The sequence below is a fragment of the Mirounga angustirostris genome, unplaced genomic scaffold (assembly GCF_029215605.1).
Source record: "Mirounga angustirostris isolate CCGP_5_RB_7025 unplaced genomic scaffold, mMirAng1.0.hap1 SCAF_7, whole genome shotgun sequence".
Classification (NCBI taxonomy): Eukaryota; Metazoa; Chordata; class Mammalia; order Carnivora; family Phocidae; genus Mirounga; species Mirounga angustirostris.
The window spans coordinates 112,016,568-112,037,085 of NW_026991715.1; positions in this window are offsets into that span (position 1 = coordinate 112,016,568).

Consider the following 20,518-nt stretch of genomic DNA (forward strand, 5'->3'; position numbering starts at 1 on the left):
AGAAACTCATGAGTACTGGCCTCACAGACAGGTGGGGGGACCGCTGGGGGTCGGGGGAACATGGCGGGCACTGCAGACTGCCTGCACACTACTTTCAAGAGGGCTGAGCCTTGGCACCAAGAACATGAAGACAAACATGGAAATAGTATGCCCCAGTCTTTTCACTGCCCACCTTATGAGCTCATTTAGTTGATTTGTTCCCAGAACCCTATGTTTTGAAAGATGTTATTCTCCACCAGGCTGTTTCCTCTTGGCCCCAGGTTGAAGTCCAAATTCCTTAGTGCTTTAGACAATGTCCTCAAAGTCCAGCCACACTCCTCTCATTCTCTCTAGCCCAGCTGTACTGGGCCTTTTTCTCGTTCTTCCAACATACCTAATTCTCTCTTACCTCCAGGTTTTGTCTCGGCTCTTCCCTCCGCCTGGAGCACTCCACATTCTCTCCCTAACTGGTTCACTTTCACCATGTTTCAGGTCTCCACTTCTGTTCAGGTCCCCTTGCTTAAGTATTGTTCCTAGAATATTTGATACTTTCTATATCAACCCTTTGTTGTCCTTTATCATCATTTCTTTTTTACTTTCTACACCAAGTCACAAGGGCCACAAAGGCTTCATTCCCAAAACTTTGCACAGGGCTTAATACATAGTAGATGCTCAGTAAATATTAAATAAATGTCAAACAAAACACTATTTAGCATCTAGAATAAGCAGAGCTTCAGGTCAGCATGTGCTAACAATTTGAGCCCACAAAACTGGTCGGATTCTAGCAGCTAGGATGATCTGAGACATGTGAGTGATGCGAAGTGAGCTTATCACAGGAGAGTAAATGATTTGCATTGGGTTTCAGGAAAGGAAGGGTAGAGACAGATGTGCTGTAGAGGAATCAGAAGCCAGTTATGCTTCCAGCCCGAGAATGTGCTCTACAGAGTCCCAGACAAGTGGGCACCCAGTGCCTCTTCATTTTTTTTGGAGACATACACAGGGAGCTTACTACTTACCTGTTTGGTAGGTAGGTAGGGACTACAGATGACTTAAAGAAGGTTTTTTAAAAAAGTGCTGATGCTCTGTGTCTTTGAGGAAGACAGAACATGAGTTAATAAACAAGAAGGGCTGTAAAAAGCCAGAACAATGGAAGCCAGCCTTATCACTGCTGAGTAGGCACTGGACTTGACGATGGGGTCAGCCAGCCCAACTGATGGGTCGAGATGGGGGCAATAGAGGGGAGGCCCAGCCCCCATCACCTCAGTGCCAATTTCAAACAGTAGCCCTGTTTTGCAATCAAGAAGAGATTGCAGAACCCAGGTATGGCCTGTTGCTGCTGGTTTTCTGACTAACTGGCTGACCCAATCTCAGAGTCAGCCAGGACACAGGGAGTCCATCAAGAGGAGACGTAGCTAGAGCCTTGACTTTTGAAACCAGGGCCTTTCAAACTCAGGGCCTTAGTTTCCTCATCTATGGAATGAGGAGTTGGACAAGTTGATCTCAAGGGCAAAACTGTTGGACAGTAAGAGTAACCGCCAACATTCACCCAACATCCTACATGTCCCAGGTATTGTTTTAGATTTATTAACTTTTTGAAAAATCCCTGCAACCTCATGAAGTAGCTAACATTATTATCCCCATTTTGCAGATAAAGAAACTAATACATAGAGAGGTTAAGTAATTTTGTTTAAGGTCATGCAGTTGGTAGATGGTAGAGCCAGAATTCTGACCCAGATGTTCTGTCTCCAGAGCCCTTGCCGTTGATCGCTCACCTGTGTTGTCCAACATGGCAGCTACGAGCCAGGTGTGGCTAGTGAGTGCTTGGAACGTGGCTAGTCCACATTGAGATGTGCCACCAGTATAAAATACACATGGGTTTTTGAAGACTTCATATGAAAAAAAAGAATGTAAAATATCCCAATAAATGTTTATATCATTACATGTTGAAATGTTCATATTTTATATATTGGGTTAAAGAAAACGTATTTTTTTAAAAAGACTATTTATTTACTTTAGAGCTAGAGAGAAAGAGAGAGCGAGAGCCTGTGAGTGGTGGGAGGAGCAGAGGGAGAGGGACAAGCAGACTCCGCGCTGAGTGCAGAGTCCAATGTGGGGATTGATCCACGACCCTGAGATCATGACCCAAGCCAAAATCAAGAGTCAGATGCTAAACCGAATGAGCCACCCAGGCACCTTGAAAATATATATATTTTTTTTTGAAGATTTATTTGACAGAGAGAGTGAGAGAGAGAGAGAGAGCACAAGCAGGGGGAGCAGCAGGGGGAGAGGGAGAAGCAGGCTTCCTGTTGAGCAAGGAGCCCAATGTGGGGCTCGATCCCAGGACCCTGGGATCATGACCTGAGCAGAAGGCAGACACTTAACTGCCTGAGCCACCCAGGGACCCCCTGAAAATATATTCTTGAAGTTAATTTTACCTCTTTTTACATTTTAAAATGTGACTGCTAGAAAACTTTACATAGGCAACTGATGTTATATTTCTACTGGACAGCACTAGTTTAAGCTATATAATCTTAAGAGATTGGTAAAGGATTATGGTTGCCTGTGAAATCTTGGCTTATCACCTGAGGTCCCCAAGACCATTTCTAGGTTCAGTGATTCACAAGGACTCATAGATCTCAGCATATAGTCATACTCATGCTATCACTTATTATAGTGAAAGCTCACAAAGCAAAATCAGCAAAGGGAAAAGGTGCATGGGACAAGCTCTGGAGGAAACCAGGAACAAGCTTCCAAGAGTCCTCTCCCAGTTGAGTTACACAGGATGTGCTTAATTCCTCTAGCAACGAACTGTGACAACACATGTAAAATGTTATCTGCCAGGAAGACTCATCAGAGACTCAATGCCCAGGGCTTTTCCTCGGGGCTAGCCATGTAGGCATCCGCTGTTTCGCATGTACCAAAGTTCCAGACTCCCAGAAGGAGAGCAGGTGTTCAGCATAAACCACATTGTTTGTATCAACAGTTTGGGCACAGTGACCCACTCTTACCAATTCTGGGAATGGTGGAAATTCTCCTGAAACTGAAGTTCCCAAAGCCAACCAAGGGCCAACTGTGCAAACAGATCTTTCTTTTTTTTTATTTTTTATTTATTTATTTTTTAAAGATTTTATTTATTTGACAGAGAGAGACACAGCGAGAGAGGGAACACAAGCGGGGGAGTGGGAGAGGGAGAAGCAGGCTCCCCACAGAGCAGGGAGCCCGATGCGGGACTTGATCCCAGGACCCTGGGATCATGACCTGAGCCGAAGGCAGTCGCTTAACCAACTGAGCCACCCAGGCGCCCAACAAACAGATCTTTCTAAGCAGAGCAGTCCTGCTATGTTTACTCTTTTCTGCAGATCTCCCAATTAAACTTGACCAGGACCTGGCCTGGCAAGTTTGACCAGGTTTGTTGAGTTTACCTGACATGAAGTGAATGACTCCCATTTGCTCCAAAGCCTGTTTAGTGGGAGGGAGACTTTTAAAAAGGGGAAGAGCCCCTCTTAGAGACTATCTCATTCAACCCTCTCATCTGAGAGGTTGAATGATTTGTTTAAGGTCCCACAGCAAATACAAGCATCTATAAGGGTGACACCTAGGCTAAATGCAGCTGCAGGCTTTCAGCCAAAATGCCCCTTCCATTCTCTTGGATGCCCTTACATGTTGCTAGAACCCCAAACTCTTTTTCCCATTTCTTAGTAGTAGGGAGTCCTACCTATGTCTCTGCTGGCCTCACACCACCCACCTCTATCCTTTCTAGGTTATTGTTGGGCTGGGAGAAACTCTAGTGCTGGAAGAGCAGTAATAACCCTCATAAATAATCACTTACCAGTGAACAACCCACATCCTACTTCCTGTGGGTTAACTAACAATGCACAAAACCAATGAGGACTGGAAGGAACTGGTAAACTCCAGAGCAGAACAACAAGATGGGGTAAGTAGCTTATCCCTGCCCCTCCCCCACTGGCTTCTCCCAACATGACCACAGCTAACAAATGGCCAGGTCAGGTCCATATCATTCCTACCCCTTCCCCAACTCAGAAGGTTCATGTCAAGGGGGCTTGTGAAGTCTACTTGAGAAGGTTTTGGAGTGACAGTCTGGAGTCCTGGTCCTTTCTCAGTATGTGCCATAGACTAGTCCCTTCTCTCTGATCCTTGCAGTCCCTCCAATTCAGAAATGAGGAAATTAGAATTCTGGGGTTTTGTCCATCCTGGTCAGTCTAAGAGGGTGCAGCTTCTCATGAACCGAACCCAGGGAGGAGTCCATGATGACAAATGGGGTGGTGCCTAGCAGAATCTGGGCTGGGTTACAGGGCGAGGGGTACTGTGGGTAAATCATATGGTCTCCTCCTTCGTGGCTTTTGTCTCTCTCAAATGGCTATTTTGATTTGAAATGCTAGGACACGGGTAGTTCAGAGTCTGCATATTACCATGCCCATGCACATCTCCCACAAGGTGAAGAGGTTGGGCCGAAGTCTCTAGGGCCCTAACCTTATTCAGACATACTCTAACACTACCTGCCTGGGTAACTTCAGCCAAAGCAGATTCACCCCTCTGGGGCATGACCTTCCCCTGGGAGGTGTTAAATGGGGTCAACGCCTTCTGCCCTGCTTGCTCAGTAAGCCTTTTAGAGGGCTCTGATAGAGTGTTGGAGCCGAAGGATGCTAGAACATGAACTTCAACAAGAACTGAGGAGGGTTTTTTTCCTTTCCAATTCATTCTTTCTCTCTAGGGCTATGCCTTGTCAGTGCCTTTTCCTCATATTACTGAACTGTTAAACTTACTAAACCAAGTATTCCATAAGCACATTAGTAAACAACAGGTGTCTATTAAGCACTTACCAGGTGCTATGCACTGTCCCAACTGCTGAGGATTCAGGGACTCAGAGTGAATGAGGAGTGATTCCTGCCCTCAAGAGGCTCACAGTTGGGTAGGGAGGTGACCATAAGCCGACTGCAGGGTGATGGATACTCTCACAGGGGAAGTGGCAATACAGAGTGAGAAGCCGAACTCAGCTCGGTGGCTGCAGGGCTGACTTCCAGGTAGAAGTAACTAGTAATCTGGGAAGGAGTAGGAGGACTCCTTCACGATGAGTGAGACACAGGAGTGTTTGGAGCCGGGAGCCGAAGGAACCACTGGCTCAAAGGCTGACTGGCCTCTTCCAGCTTTGATACCCTGTGTTCTTCATGGCTAAAGCAGAGAGCTCAAGGTGAAAAGTGAGGAGAGGTAAGGCTGGAGAGGTAAACAAAGGCAGATGGAGATGGGCTTTGATGACCTTGGACTCTATTCTGAGGACAGCAGACAGAAGCAGCCTCCTTCCCCACATCACTTTGTTTTGTTACTCTTTTATTACTTTTCACAATTTTAAGTGAGCTCATTCATTTATTTATCTACCTATCTAAGTAAGGTCTATCCCATTCTCCCAACTCCAACGTAAACAACATGGGCGGGGGCCAGGATTAGGGAGAAGGGATGAGGTGGAGGGGGAGAGGGGAAAGGCAAACATGTTTTAAATACCCATTGGTTGTGCTAAACACAGTGCTAGGCACCTTCTCTGATATTCTTTGAGGAGAGCCCCATTATTACCCCCATTTCACAAGGGAGGAAACGGAGACTCTGAGGGATGAATTACCTGCCCAAAGTTATTAAATGTGTCTAATGTGGAAATGGATCTTCTCTCCATTATGGAAGAAGGGCGACAGAAGGGGACAGGAGAAGAGAAAGGAAAGAGGAGGAGAGCCATGGCAGGGAGAAAGAAGAAGGGAGTAAGGTGTGGGGGCCCTGGCGCTCTGCCAGGCAAGGGCAATGGGCCCAGAGTTGTCCTTGCATCCCAGAAGGCTGACGGGGGATGTTTATGAGAAATCTCAACATTCAGAAGGAGCATGACCTCCCAGCCTGCCTGTTCCTGCCTCGTGACTGCTCCTGGCTATAAACAGCCTGTTTACTAACTCCAGAAAACTGGCTCCTCTACCACTTAGCTTTATCTCCTGGGATGGACGGGCTTGGAGAGCACGGGGTGCCTGGCCAAGAGTGTCCAGACTGGCAGAAGCAGCTGCTGGAAACTCAATGATCCTTAAAGAGGTGGGTCAAAAGAAGCCACAGAGAGCACACATTCTGTCTACATCCACCCCCTTGCAGAATTGTCCAAGGCTGCATGGTAGGTTAATGGGCCCGAAAAACCCTTGACCCGATGGCTGCCACTTCAAGGGAATTAAAGTTTGACTCATCTCATTATTTTTCCTAATGACCACCATCATTAGAGCACTAATGGTGAAAACAAATGAAATGGTGGTTATAAAGGCACTTGGCAAACTGAACCCCCCCTGAGCACTTGAGAATTTGTTTCCAGTCCGGTCCCTCATGCTCTCCAATTACCACTGTCCCTACTTAATCCCTTAGGACAAACTAACACAAGGAGACACACACACACACTCACCCACCACACACCAGGTCTCAGCTGTGAAATGAGGGTCGTTATTATTTTTTTAAGATTTTATTTATTTTTGAGAGAGAGAGAGAACGAGAACGAGTGTGGGGGGGAAGGGGCAGAGGGAGAAGCAGACTCCCTGCTGAGCAGGGAGCCCAATGTGGGACTCAATCCCTGGACTCTGGGATCATGACCTGAGCCGAAGGCAGATGCTGAACGCACTGAGCCACCCAGGCATCCCAGAAATGAGGGTTATAGTAGTACCAACTAGGTTGCTGGCAGGATTAAATGAGATACTTATATGAAGTTTAGCACCATGCATGGCACCTCCATGTGCTCAGTCAGTGTTAGCTACATCCATGCCGGGTGTCCCTTGAGAAATTCCATTAAAAACCTCCCATGGCAAGTGACCTGGAACAGGAATATTTTTGAATGGGGGACAAGAGACATGGCAGGTATTTACTGGGTTTTCATAGTCTGAAAGACTGGAATGAGAACACCAAGAACCCTGGGGAATTTCTGGGAAAGGAGGGTATGTCCAAACACAAGTACTGGATGAAATGTCTTAGGACATTTACAAGTCAGAAAGAACAGAAAAACACCAGCTTGTTCCAAGGCAAGTGGTAGGACATGGTGACCTTTCAAGGACACAGGAGCTTGGCTATAATTGAAAGCTGTTGAAAACTAGCTAAGCTCACAGGGCTCATCCTGCTGGTTGTCCCTACAGAGTTGGTGAGTGCAGAGGATCCCCCTCCCCCCGCCCCCTTGCACTTCCAGAAACTTCTCCCAGTGTTTCCATTAATATTGACTTACCTTGAGTCTTGGAATATGTCCCTGTCTCTTCCATTCTCTCTTATTCTCATTGGACCTATAGATTTTTTTAATAGTTTGAGAATTTTCATTCACATAATATATGATTACATTCCTCTTGTAAAATCAAAACTTGATAACTAAGGCAAAAATCCCATTCCACCCCTTCTGCTTTCCATTTTTGTCACAACTCTTCTCCTCTAGCATAATTAGCAGTCTGTTTATCCTTCCGGAATTTTCTCTGTGCACCCACACCCATCACTTAAAATACGTACGTGAAAGCATTTTTTTGTTTGTTTGTTTGGCATTTTTCTCCTTTATTTTTTTCATGGCACATTATTATTGTGCTACAATTTGCCTTCCTCGTCCACTGTGTGTTTTAGAAATCTGTCCATGTGAGCATTTTAAATCTACTGAATTATTAACCCCTACACAATGTGGACATTTTATGGTTTATTTGCTCACTCCTCCCCTCACGCATCCTTTCGCTGTGACAGCCAATGCTGCCTGAACATCCTTCACACATCTTGTCACAGGTGATTTTGCTTCTCTATGACAGAAATCTGGCAGTGGAATTACAAGTTATCAGGGTATGAACGTCCCCTGCTGAATCTTAAGTATAAATTCTCCCTAGCCAGTTCCTGGGGCAATTTCTTGTGATTCCCAGGTACCATATCTAAAGCACAAGCTTCCTACTTCCAGCTCCTCAGTGAGCATCTCCACCCAGAGCTCCCTCAGGCCCCTCAATCTCACATAAGAAAAGTGACGTCATCTCCTTTTCCCTCCCAGCAGCCTCTCCTTTGGAATACACATCCACATTCTCTGTTACCCAAACCTGGAACTTTAATCATAGCTTTCCCTTCTCTCTCCCCAACATCTGATGAAATGTCAAATTCTATGGATTTTCCCTACCTAGTCTCCTTGTCCCCTTATGCAATGCAATAACTTCATCTTGATAAAGCACAGGTCATGTCATTCTCTTTGGTTGGTTCCCCCGATTACAAAATCCACTAGGATCTCCTTGGCTTGCTATTCCCAGACTTCTCCAATCTGGTTTAGTCTTCTAGTTTTGATCTCCTCAGATTCCTCTTCTTTCACCCTCCAGGCACAATGATCACCTTGCATTTGCAAACGTCCTGGTATTTCTTGACTCCAAGACTTTGTTTCCCTGTTTCATCTCCTAAAAGTCTCTTTCTGACCTCTGCCTGTTGAAAGTCTACCATCCCTATTAGGTCCTATCAACTGACTTGAAGGATGTGGATTCTAGCATTCTTCTACAAGTAGCCAATTTCTTAACTCTCTGACCATTAATTTTCTTTCCTGTAAAAAGGATATAATACCTTCCAGGTCTATGGGGGAACTTTTTTCTTTTTTAAAAAAGATTTTTATTTATTTGAGAGAGACAGAGCACACAAAGCAGGGAGAGGGGCAGAGAGAGAGGGAGAAGAAGACTCTCCAATGAGCAGGGAGCCCAACGATGTGGGGCTCACTCCCAGGACCCTGAGATCATGACCTGAGCTGAAGGTGACCTGAGACTGAGCCACCCAGGTGCCCCATATGGGGGAATTTCTAATAAATGCATATAAAGCACTTAGCACAGTGCCTCTTAGAGAGTAAAAGCTAAATAAACCTTAGCTCTTAAAACTATCAAGTCTCTTTCATAAAGCCATTCCTAGTCTCACTACAAAGTGACTTTCCTGCCTTCCTGGGCTCTCTCTATTCTGGTGGGCATTTAGTCACTCAGTTATTTATGTATAAATCTGTCCTCACACCTGATAATGACCCTCTGAGGGGCAGGGATCCTCCCATTTATTTCTGCGTAGTATGCCAGCCCAGTGCCTAGAACTGAACTGAACGTGGGGAGAAAGTTTTACTGCTGTCAACTTCGGAAGCGCAGGGAAATGAAGCAAGCAAGCTGAATGGAATCAGAAGACAGCTTTGAATCCCACCTCAGCACTTACTGGTTGGTGAGAATGACTCCTCACACCCAGTTTCCTTACGTAGAAAATGGGGAAAATATTAATATCCACCTCACAAGCTTGGGGTGAGCTTATATATGCCAAAGAACTTTCTAGTTGTTTTTTGCTTTTAGAGCTTAGCTTGTCTTCTCACAGTAGCTTGCTTCCCCCTTGTGGATAAAATTCAAACTGCATATTAAGCTCATAATCTAGAAGCCAGAGGTTATCTCAGCATCGTTTAGATTACTGAAAAACTGAAAACAAACCAGGCCTCCAAATAGGCGTTTGGCTAAATATATTGTGGCATATCCATAAAGAGGAATATTATCAAGCCATTTTAAAATAATGAAATAGATGTCGATGGTGTACTGCTAAGTAAAACTCTAGTTATAAAACATATAAACTACGCCCTGTTTTTTGTAAATATCTATGCACATATGAAAGGATAACCCATTAAATGTTAATAGTGTTTACACTGGGTGGTGGAATACAGCTGCTTTTCACTTTCTTTACAGTTGTATGTCCGATTTCTCACAATAAGCATGAATTATTGCTATTAGAAAAATATAGCTCCTTTGGGGTGCCTGGGTGGCTCAGTCGGTTAAGCATCTGCCTTCGGCTCCGGTCATGATCCCAGGGTCCTGGGATCGAGCCCCGCATCGGGCTCCCTACTCAGCAGGGAGACTCCTTCTCCCTCTCCTTCTGCCTGCCGCCATGCCTACCTGTGATAGCTCTCTCTCTGTGTCAAATAAATAAATAAATAAAATCTTAAAAAAAAAAAAAGAAAAATATAGCTCCTTTAATCGTGGGGGAACCTGTCAGTAAAACCAGATACCTATAAGTTACCTGTTGTGACAAGCCAAGCTGATTTGGGGAGTATTCTGAATCATATTTTTAAAAAAGATTCCATGCTCCAGGACAATGCACACACACCATAAGCTGATGCTAAAGTCACCCCGGGACACATGGGCCTCCGAGAGTGGCAGCGTCGACAGTCATTTATCTGCTCCTTGGGTCTGCTCCAGGAGCTCAGGGGATAGGAAGAATCTCCTGGGGCAGAGGGTAGGAAAAGTTCCTGGAGGAGATGGCTTAAGTAAGTTTAATAGATGTTGGTTCAGTGTTTACTCAGCATTTCTCAAAGACTCCACACCCAAGGGCCACTTCACGGACATCCAGAGCACATAAAAACTCTACAGTTTAAGTGTTTTAATAATCACGACTTAAAACAAAATTTAAATTATAAAAAAGTAACACTCTCATATCATCAGCAGGAAGGGTGATGATACTGTTTTCAGTCTTTAACCAGGGCCTGTATATCTGGCTCTATGAGGGAAGGTCAGTTTTCAGCTTCCAGTTTTTTTTTTTTTTTCTTTTTCTTTTTATCATATTAGAAAGTCTGAACTTAAAACTGTACATCAGAAGTCACTGCAGAAAACAGTATGGTGGTTCTTCAAAAAATTAAACATAGAATTACCATATGGCCAAACAGTTCCACTTCTAGGTACATACCTAAATAAACTGGAACGAGGCACCCCAAAACTTGTGCTCTTAATCACTGAGCTATACTACTTCCCCAGGTATCCAGAGAGTTTTTAAAACTTAAATGACAAAAACTGACCCCATTAGTACCAAAAGGCAAGTGAAAATCTAAATGACAGTTACATGCAGTGGCTCTGGGCAGAATAACCATTTACAGAGCCATGAATACATGGGGCAAGCTTAAAAGGCTTGGTGCCTTTGGTGCAAACATCATGATGAATTTACAAGATTTCCATGGCTTGCAGATATTATCTTGAATCTTCAATGTTCTGGACAGAAGAAGGGCAGGAGGACACTGTGCCATAAACTCTGGAGTGTAGGTCAACTCTGCTGCTTACACCAAGTCTGTGACTTAGAATTCTGAGATCACGGTCCCTGTTTCATGGAAATGAGGCTCTCCTTGTGCTCCTTCTTCAAGAGTTCTGAAGGGTGCCAGGACAGCAATACCTCCTTGAGCATGGGAAATTGGTGGGCTTTCCTGGAGGATCCCCAAGCCACTTGAGCACTGGTGTGGAGGAGTTAGAGGGCTGGACTAGGTCACTACAAAAACCTCTGCTTAGACCAGGCTATTGTGCAATGTTCTTCCCGAGCTGACAATCTCCACATGGGGGTGAAATCTGGGGGAAATTCAGTACTTGTTTGGTATCTTCTATCTGGGTTCAGAAGGTGGGTAAACCCTGTGAAGAAAGTGCATGTGGGTTCCCTTCAGCTGCATGGCAGAGACGTTCCTGGGGTAGATGACAAATGGACCACTGGGTCCTCAGAACACTTGTCCGAGGATACACTAAAAATACCTGGTGGGTATCCTTCCAGGCTGTTCCTCCCACATGCTTCTAAAGCCTGAATTTTGGAACCTGTTAGATGATAATCAAAATGGACACAACTTGAGATTTTCTTTCAGGGGTCAGTAAGACATCAAGCCCTATCACTGCCCACCTGCTCTCCTCCCATTACATTCTCATGTCGCTGCTCTTGTGACTTTCCTGTACTCCCTTCACTCTCAACAACAGGAGCCCAGTTCCTAGTGCTTTACTGATGGTGTCTTGTACTAACCTGGTGGGACGGGTGCTTCTCCTACTCTTCATTCTTGTCCCTCTTTTCAACTTCAGTCAAAAATAATAATAAAATAAATAAATAATAAAATATGTTAAAAAATAACTGCTACATCCATACAATGGAATATTATCCAGTGACAAAAAAGAAATGAGTTATCAAGCCACACAAAAACATGGTTGCATCTTAAATACATACTGCTAAGTGAAAGAAGCCAAATGGAAAAGGCTGTATACTGTATGATTCCATTGATAGGACTATGGGCAAGAAAACTATACAGACAGTAAAAATATCAGTGGCTTTCAGGAATTCAGAGAAGGGGAGGGGAGTTGAACAGGGGAAGTACACGTGATTTTTAGGGTATGAAACTATTCTGTGTGACACTGTAATGAAGAATATACATGACACTGAAATTGTAAAAACCCATAGAACTTAGCACAAACCATGAACTTGAATGTAATCAATTAAAAACATAATCTGGGCAGTAGGAGGATTTCAGGATGGAGTTTAGGCTTTGACAAAAGAATCTAACTGTAGCACACATGTATGAAGTAACCTCACTACAGGGGGTGAGGGGAAAAAGTATTGGCCTAAATTAACTTGGGAAATGGGTGGAAGAGTAAGACTAGAGGCAAATAAACACTGTACCCTAGTTGCTAATGTTGTTTTCCACAGAGGTACAAGATAATAATCCTGAACCACTACACATGTATACTGGAATTGAACAATTAAATAAATGGGTGGTAGATGGGGGAGCCAGGTTTCTCATTGTTGGAGTGCCAGGTTATAGATAAGTACGTGGGGAAGGTTAGGATGGTCCACATGATACTGGATTAGAGCTGGAGACTGTGAAATCATGCTTAGTGACGGTGGGTACAGATAGATATATACAGAGATACTTACAGGTTTGTGGATATACAGGAGTTAATATAAACATATTTCTTTCCTCTCAGCTGACAGGGCCTAGAAGCTGTGATGCTCCAGTAGCAACAAGCATTCCCAATCCCAGATCTGGTTTCCTTCTCCTTCCTTCCTTCCTTCCTTCCTCCTTCCTTCCTTCCTTCCTTCCTTCCTTCCTTCCTTCTTCCTTCCTTCCTTCTTCCTTCCTTCCTTCCTTCCTTCTTCCTTCCTTCTTCCTTCCTTCCTTCCTCCCTTCTTCCTTTCTCCCTTCCTCCCTTCTTCCTTCCTTCCTTCCTTCTTCCTTCCTTCTTCCTTCCTTCCTTCTTCCTTCCTTCCTTCCTTCCTCCCTTCCTCCCTTCTTCCTTCCTTCCTTCCTTCCTTCTTCCTTCCTTCCTTCCTTCCTTCCTTCCTTCCTTCCTTCCTTCCTTCCTTCCTTCCTCCCTCCCTCCCTCCTTCCCTTCCTTCCTTCCTTTCTTTCTTTCTTTCAGAGAGAATGAGAGAGAGAGAGCAGGAGAGGAGGGAGGGTCAGAGGGAGAAGCAGACTCCCCACCGAGCAGGGAGTCTGATGTGGGACTCGATCCTGGGACTCCAGGATCATGACCTGAGCCGAAGGCAGTCACTTAACCAACTGAGCCACCCAGGCGCCCTGGTTTCATTTTTATATATAACAGTTTGAGATATAATTCACATCCTTGGTGCAACCATCACCATTATCATTTTTAGAATATTTTCATCACCCCCCCAAAACTCTGTACCCATTAGCAGTCACTCCCCATATCTCCCCAACCTTCCCATCTCTAGACCACCACCAATATACTTTGACCCTGAATCTTCCTAATCTAGACATTTAATATAAATGGAATATTGCAATGTGTGGTCCTTGTTTCACTTAGCATAGTGTTTTCAAGGTTCATCCTTGTGTCATGTATTAGTAGTTTACCTCTTTTCATGGCCAAATAATATTCCATCATATGGACATGCCAGCTTTTCTTTATCATTCATCAGTTTGTGGACAGTTAGGCTCTTTTCACTTTTTGGCTATTATGAATAATGCTGCTATGAACATTGGTGTACAGGTTTTTGTGTGGGCGTATGTTTCCATTTCTCTTGAGTAGATACCTACGAGTGCAATTCATCTTTTGAGGAACTATCAGACTGTTTTCCAAAGCAGCTTTTTTACAGTTCCATCAGCAAAGAAGTATATGAGGGTTCCAGTTTCTATACATCCTCTCCAACATTTGCTCTTGCCCATTTTTTCTTTTTTTTTTTTAAAGATTTATTTATTTATTTTGAGAGAGCGAGAATGAGAGAGAGAGAGAGAGTACATGAGTGGGGAAGGGTCAGAGGGAGAAGCAGGCTCCTCGCTGAGCAGGGAGCCCGATGCGGGACTCGATCCCAGGACTCCGGGATCATGACCTGAGCCGAAGGCAGTCGCTTTACCAACTGAGGCACCCAGGGGCCCCTTGCCCATTTTTTCAATTATGGACACATTAGGGGGTGTGAGGTGGTATCTCATTGTGGCTTTGCTTTGTATTTTCCTGATGGCTAATGGTGTTCAGCATCTTTTCATGGGCTTATTGGTCATCTGTATATCTTCTCTGGAAAAACATCTATTCAGACCCTGTATCTACTTTTTTTTTTTTTTTTTTTTAAGAGAGAGAGCATATACGTGAGTTGGGTGGGGGGGAAGCAGAGGGAGAGGGAGAGAGAGCATCTTAGGCAAGATCCATGCCCAGTGCAGAGCCTGATGCAGGGCTTGATCTCATGACCCCGAGATCATGACCTGAGCCGAAATCAAGAGTCAGAAGCTTACCAACTGAGCCGCCCGGGTGCCCCTCCTATATCTACTTTTAAGTTGGGTTATTTTTCTTTTCAATAGGAATTCTATATATTCTAGATACAAGTCCCTTATCATATACATAATTTTCCAAAATTTTGTCCCATATCTATTTGGTTTCTTGATAGTGTCCTCTGAAGCACAAAATTTTTAAATTTTGATAATAACCAATTCATCTTTTTTTTTTACTTTTTTGCTTATGCTTTTGGTGTAATATTTAAGTATCTATTGTCTTATGCAAGGTTACAAAGATATGCCAGGTTAACTGTCAATAGACTGAAGATTATAAGAACTTGATTTCAGAAGTAGCAGCATTCACATCTGTGTTAAAGTTTGTACCTTATATGTTAAAACCAAAGGCAGGTGAATGAAAGTCTTAATAATAAAGAAATTTCAAGGGAAGAGATAAGGGAAATAGCAGTCTTGATCTCTCCACCCCACCTCATGCACCTTCCATTCTCCACTTTCAACACCTTCAAACCCTGATCCAGTAAATGCTTCTGACTCTCCTCATCATCTTTCTTTTTCCCATAGCTTCTGGTACGTCAGGGTTTTGGGTTTATTTTATGCTTTCATCAGGCAACCAAGAAGATACTACTATTCTTGTCCTGTGTGTTCAGTTTCAAGAAAATAAGCCACATGGCTAAAAACTTCTTCTAATCAGGTAAGTGATAATTTTTTTGTTGTTGTTAAATTGTTAGATTACGTGAGCTCTCTAGTACCACCTGGATCCAAAATTCTGTGACTCTGTTTCCATGGTGCTATGGTTTTAAGATTCTAATCCATTGGTGGTTTAGTTGTCAAGGCAGTTACAGGCAGCCTCACCCTCTTCTCTGGTCTCCTGTTTCTGGGATTTCAGACATGGCTGGCGGGTATTCCTAAGCCAAGTGATATCTTCTTCAAGAAAGTAAACACAGCCCACCCGTGGGTCTATGTGCCCTACCTTATAAGGAGAAGACAGCCACAAAAACCATCCTTATGCTCAATAAGGCAGGCAAGTTCCAGTGAGGAGAAAGGACATTGAAAAACTACCCTGGCTAAGTTTTTTTAGAAAGAGACATAGTGTACTGGCCACTAGGCTCAGATGAGTTTGTGGAGAAAGATGCAAACATGGATGGAGTGGTCAATATGTCCTCTTACAAGGAACCCATCTTAGAATACAAGACGGTGACTCTTCTCAAGGGCCAATGCTGGATGATGGTATAACTCCCTGGAAGAGGAGAGGACCCAGCAGAATTCTGTCTTGCAGCCAACCAGGAAAGGAAAACCAGTCCCCTGGGAGAGAAAGAGATGGAGGTCTGGTCTTTCATCAGGGTTTCTTACCCTGGGAATTTTCTTACCAAAGGAATTTGCTGTTCTGTGAGGTGAACAGACGGTAAGACCCTCGGCTTCAAAAATGTTTCAAAATCACTCCAATCCCAGATGTATGGTACCTACCCTGCCCCATTTCCCCTGCACTCCCCCCCAATCCTGCCAACTGTCTTTTTCCATCATGCCCTGTGTATGGGGAGGTGTCAGGATGCTTCCCAAGTAATTTCTATTAAGGAAAAAGGAAGGGGGCCAGAAACCTCTTACCCTGCCTTGTTGGTTACAAATTTCGTTCCACTTCACAGGGCTTTCTCAAGAACTTCTAGTGGATGATTCCATTTGTGGTGGATACCATTTGTGGATTCTCTAGCATGTAGACTGATAGTCAAGATTATATATACTGTTGATTCTATTATTTTAAGCAGTTTCCCTTTTATTAACAGATTACATTCTACGGAACTTTTGTTAGAATAAATGAACCAATGTTGATACATTATTAATTGAAGTCCATGCTTTACTCGGATTTCTTTAGCTTTTATCGGATGTCCTTTTTCTGTTCCAGGATTCCCTCCAGGATACTACATTACATTTAGTCATCATGTCCCCTCAGGCTCCTCTTGCTGAGGCAGTTTCTCTGACTTTCCTTGTTTTTAGAATCTTGACGGTTTCGAGGACTGGGTCAGGTACTTTGTGAAATGCCCCTCTATTGGGATTTTTCTGATATTTTTCACATGCTTAGACTGCAGTTGTGTGTTTTTAGGGAGGAAGATGACAGAGGCAAAGTACCGTTTCATCATATTATAGCAAGGGTGCCCGCTGCCAGCCTGACTTAGCAGTGTTGGTATCAACACTGATCATCTGAGATAATGTTTGTCCCATTTCTCCACTGTGAAGTTACTCTTTCCCCCTCTCTTTCTACACTGTCCACTTTGGAGCTATCAGAGCACACACTTCAGGACAGAAAAGCTGTGCTCTCCATTCTGTTTTCTTTCTTTTTTTTTAAGATTTTATTTATTTATTTATTTGAGAGAGAGAGAGAAAAACAGCATGAAAGGGGAGAGGGTCAGAGGGAGAAGCAGACTCCCAGCTGAGCCGGGAGCCTGATGTGGGACTCGATCCCAGGACTCCAGGATCATGACCTGAGCCAAACGCAGTCGCTTAACCAACCGAGCCACCCAGGCGCCCTATGCTCTCCATTCTTGAGGGCAGAGTTTCTACTGATTTTTAAACTATTTGTTATTTCCTCAGTGGTTGTTCTAGGGCTTAGACAGTATCTCTTAATTTGTCATAATATCCTTCAGATTAATCTTAATTCCAAGATATATAGAACATCTGCCCCACCCCTCACTTTATGCTATTGTTGTCATGTCTCTATATATTAAAACCCAACAATACAGTGTTATAATTGTTGCTTTACATAATTTTACATCTTTTGAAGAAACCAAGAGAAGACAAGACACACACACTTACTTAATACTTCCTTACTTCCCCATAACTTTTCTTCTCCTCTCCTTTGTATTGTAATATTATATCTCTTTATGTTACAGACCCAGCAACTCAATTTTTGAAAGCATATTTATGGAGATATAGTTTGTATATCATACAATTCACGCATTCAAAGCATAGCATGCAAGGGTTTCAGTGAAAGCACAGACACGGGTCACCATCCCCTGGGAAACACGTTCTATAGCCCTTAGCCATCCTGCCCTCTAACCTCCCAGTGTCTGCCTTCCTTGCTAGTATTCACAGCAGTGGTTTGTCCTGTGACCTCAATTCTTTGCAAGATCCAAGAAGAGTTGTTGGTTTCCAGTTTGTTCAGATTGTTTTTCTTGTTTTAAAAAATGGGATTGATAACTCCAAGACTATTCCGTGTCAGACAAGAAATCAGAAGGCTGCTCAGTTAATTATTCTTCATTCTTTTTCTGTTCTCAGAATGTATACTAACAATCTAGCTTCAAATTTACTGATTCTTCTGCCAACTTAAATCTACTGTTGAGCCCCTATAGTGACTCGTCATTTCAGGTACTGTTACCTCTCAATGCCAGAATTTCCACTTGGCTCTTTCAAATAATGTTTACCTACTGATAGTCTCTATTTGATGAGTTACTGTCATAAACGTAATTTCCTTTAGCTTTTTGAAACTATAATAGCTTTTTTGGAGTCTTTGCCATATGAGTTCATAATTTGGGCCTCCTCAAAGTAGTTTCTATTGCCACTACTTTTCCTGTATTGAAGGTGATAATACTCTGTTTCTCTGCATCTCTCATAGTTTTTGAGATAATACAGTGTTGCAACTTTGGATTATGATACATCCCTCTCAGGGATCATTGATGTTGCTCTGTTTTGTTAATTTTATTAGTTGGCTTCATGGCTTCCCTGGACTAATTTCCGTGGAGTCTGTTTTCCCCAACAGTGTGTAGCCTCTGATGTCAGTGCTCAGTTTCCCCATGTGCTTCCCAGGAGTCACCCAGGCTCAAAAAAGCGTAATGTTTAGCCAGTGATCGGTGAGAGGCTGTGCTTAGGCCCCTTGAGCCAGTAAGGCTTCCACTCCTTGTTCATGGATCTGTGTATGACTTGGGAATTCCTTCAAGCCTGCCCCATGTCTAAGAGTGACTAGGGCCTTTCAAGTGCCTGCTCCGGTTGGTCCTCGATATGTGTGTGATACCTAGACATGTGCACAGCTTTCCAGATGGATTATTATAACTACAATCTTACAGGGCACTTTTTAGCTATTTCCCTGATTCTTTCTGTTAAACTTCTGGATGGCCTGCTGTTTCATTTGTTGTTGTTTTATAGAACTATTAGAATTATAATCGCTTACAACTAAGGTCTCTAAGTTCACCAATGCCTAAGTCATGCGTTCCCCCCACTGTGTAGCAAATAAAGGCAGCTCCTTCCATGGAGCTGTGGAGCTCCAGCCCTCCCTTCCTCTTCTCCCTCTGGACAGGTGTCTCATTTACTGCATCAGATCAATAGAGGAGGTGGAAGGGGCAGCCTATTTTTCCTGGAGTGACACATCTATCCTACAAGTGGAGTTGAAGAAACTTCTTGGCTTCTCCTCTTGCATAGAAACTCCACCCTACAAGTGGGATTTTGGAGGAGAAATGGGAGCCCAAGGTCTTTTTGAGTCACTCCTTCCAGGATAGAACCTCTGCTCTATAAGTGGGACCTGGGAGAATGATAGCTTGCTGTCCTTTCATCCTGCCCCCTAGCATGAAACATCTGCCCTACAAACTAGAGTATGGGGGGTGGGGTGGGATCAGGGCCCCAGGACTCTTGGCCTTCCTTGCCTTGGGTAAAGCCTCTGCTGTATAAGGCAGGAGCTAGGTTGGGCATGGAAGCCCCAGTCTTCTCAGCTGCAGCTGACTAAAATTGAGCTTCTTAATATGCAGCCAGAGTGGCAGATGAGGCTCTCCTTTGAGGATGACAGGCTTGAATGAGATTTTAGCCCCTTAATAGGATCTTTTTTTTCTGAGTCCCTTTATTTCACTGAAAAGGTTTATCAGGTTGTTGATACTTAAAGTCTTTTAGGGGCGCTTGGTTGGCTCAGTCAGTTGAGTGCCCAACTGTTGATCTCAGCTCAGGTCTTGATTTCGGGGTTGTAAGTTCAAGCCCCATGTTGGGCTCCACGCTGCGCGTGGGGCCTATTTAAAGAAAATAAAGTCTTTTAAATCATTCTCTTGTCATTTGAAATCTAGAATAGTTGGTTTTTCTTTAACTCTGTAAGACTCCAAATGTCTGGACTCTATTTGCTTTCATTTTGGCTGGTCAATCATTAATTTTGCCCAAGTTTATCTCTTTCTTGTAATAGTTTGCCAAAGACAGCTAAGATCAATCAGCAAATATTGCCAATATTCTGTTTTCTAGTATCTTCTAGAGGTGTCACACAGTCGGCTTATGTAGAGGAGACAATTTTACCATATGTTTTGCCAGTTTGTCACCATCTTTCCAGGCTCTAACATCGGTTTTCTCACTGCCCCAGGATTTGGCGAATGTTACCTCTTTTAGTTTTTGTTACATTAGCAGTACACTTCTAGGAGCAACCTCTAAACAAAGTAGCTTAATACAGGAAAGATGCAGGGCAGTGATTCCAGCCCTATACCCTTGTGAGAATGAAACAGAATGATGCATGCAACCCCCACAGGCCAATCTCCCTACATCAAAGCACTGATCACAGTGAACTGTTTCCTTAACTGTTTAATTACAATGGGAACTCCAATTATACCCTTGGAAAATACAAAAATAGCTAACATCTTATGAGGACCATACATATATTATATTGTATAATCCTGGCAATAACCCAAGAAATCATAGCACGATTCTAATTCACAGAAGAGAACATGAGGCTCAAAGCAAATCCAGAATCTAGATCTAGCTGGCTCCAGAACGAGACCTCTCACACCAACTCTTGTATGTTTCCTGTCTGTATTCCTAAATCTCTATTAAAACTCACTTCCGAAGAATGAAGTTCCATCTTGAATTAATAAATAAGGAACAAGTTGATTTCTAATGCCGTAGATAGTCATATGTAAATTTGCAGGATATCTCCGCAAATTTTATTTTAAAAAATGAAGGATTCTCTGGGGTGCCTGGGTGGCTCAGCTGGTTAAGCATCTGCCTTCGGCTCAGGTCATGATCTCAGGGTCCTGGGATCAAGCCCCATGTCGTGCTCCCTGCTCAGCGGGAAGCCTGCTTCTCCCTCTCCCT